Source organism: Cervus canadensis, chromosome 2 (genome assembly GCF_019320065.1).
Source record: "Cervus canadensis isolate Bull #8, Minnesota chromosome 2, ASM1932006v1, whole genome shotgun sequence".
In the NCBI taxonomy this organism is placed as follows: domain Eukaryota; kingdom Metazoa; phylum Chordata; class Mammalia; order Artiodactyla; family Cervidae; genus Cervus; species Cervus canadensis.
Genome location: NC_057387.1, coordinates 14,727,190 through 14,728,915, shown reverse-complemented (window position 1 = coordinate 14,728,915; position 1,726 = coordinate 14,727,190).

The window sequence follows — 1,726 nt, the reverse complement described above, 5'->3', positions numbered from 1 at the left end:
AGGCGCCTTCCTTTCTGTTGCTTCTAGAGGCTCTGGCTCTGCCCTCCCGAGCCACTTTCCATGCCGTCTCCAGCCCGAAGCAGCCCCCTCTCCATTTCACTTGTGCTTCTGGCACTGTCGCCTTGCCCCTGGCACTGCCCTTCTCCAGTCTAGCGCGACCCCGAGCTGGAGGAGGGAGGGGAAAACCCTGGCCTGGACGCCACCGGCTCCGGGCCCTGACGAACCAGAATCTGTCCGGCAGGGCCGAGAAGAAAACCCGGAGCAGTGACCAGCCTCGGGACCCATGGGGGACAGGGACGATAAGAAAACCCGGAGCGGATTACCTATCGTGAGCGCCCCGTTCCTGCTGCTGCTACCCCCTCCTTCTTAGAGCCCCCCCAATTCTACAGTGAGATAATGTCTGGGGTGGGGGGCTGTTTGGTTTGGCCTAGGCCCTCAGGGGCGCCTCACACTTTCCGCCCCTGGCTGGGGAGCAGGGCAGCGGCCCCGAGGCTGAGTCACGGCCGGAGGGAGAAGGAGGGAGGGACCAGCACTCCGCCCCTCCCCCTGCGCGGGGATCCCGGGTCAGCCCGGGTGAGGGCCAGGGCCCCCCTGGCGCCGCCTATTGTGGTCCAACAGGTTGAGCTGGTGTCCCGCGGAGCCACCTGCTGAAAAGGGAGGGAGGCCCCCTGCGGAGGGGGCTGGGGTTGGAGAAAGCGAGCTCGACCCGGTTCGGCCCGGCAGGCCGCGGGGAGCGGAACCTGGCCCGCGATAGCCGGATTTGAATCAGTTTTACACTAGTGGGAGGGGCTCTTTGGGGTATGTAGCGCCGCAGGCCCAGTTGGAAGCGTCCCAAACGGGCTACCTTCCTCAGTTGGGGGGCACTGAAGCACGTATCTCGATCCTCCTAAACCTACATATACATCGTAAAACACTCAGGTCTCCCTCGCCTTCTGGGTCTCTGAGCGAATCCAAGTCCAGATGTCTCTCCGCGGAGACTCAGTTTCTCCACTTATGGCACAGCGGGATGGAGGCGGGGAGCAGAAGCTTGAGCGTTCCTCCCCCCCTCCCCCCTCATGGACCTGGCCCCTCCCCTTCGACAATGCCAAGGCCGCAGCGGGCACCGGCTGGAGCGCAGAGGCTGCTTGCCCAGGGCGCCGTTCCCTCCCCGCGGGGCGCCGTCACGCGTGGGGAGGGAGGCAGGGTGCCTGCAGCCTCAACTCCCCCGCTCCTTCTAAGGGGGGTGGGGGTGGGGCGTAGGAGCTGAAGTTGATGGCCGGGTGGCTCCCCTCCCCCTACCTCCAGGGGCCCTGACCTGATTATAGCCCCTCACGGGACCCCCTCCCTCAACCCCCTAAGTCCCTGCCTCACCCCCACCTAGCCTATTTTCGATATCCTCATACCCTTCCCTCCCGAAGTGCTGACCCTACAGAAGCCCCTCTTAGAGGAGTGAGAGCCCTTCTTGGGGGTGCTCGGTTCCCCGGCCGCTGCGGACACTGCCCCCTCCTCTTCCCCTCCTCCAGGTTTCAGGCCAGCCCCCTCGGCTCCGCCCCCTCCCTGGCCCAACGCAAGGCGGGACCCACTTGGGATGGGCGGGTGTTCAGGCCAATGGGCGGGCAGGGCGGTGGAGTGCAGGGGGCGGGGCGGAGTAGCTGCAGAGGGCTGGATGGGGGTCGAGGGCGGAGCTCGAGTTAAGGTGGACTGGGAGAGATAGGGGCTAGAAAGAGAGAAAGAGGAAAGGGAGGGG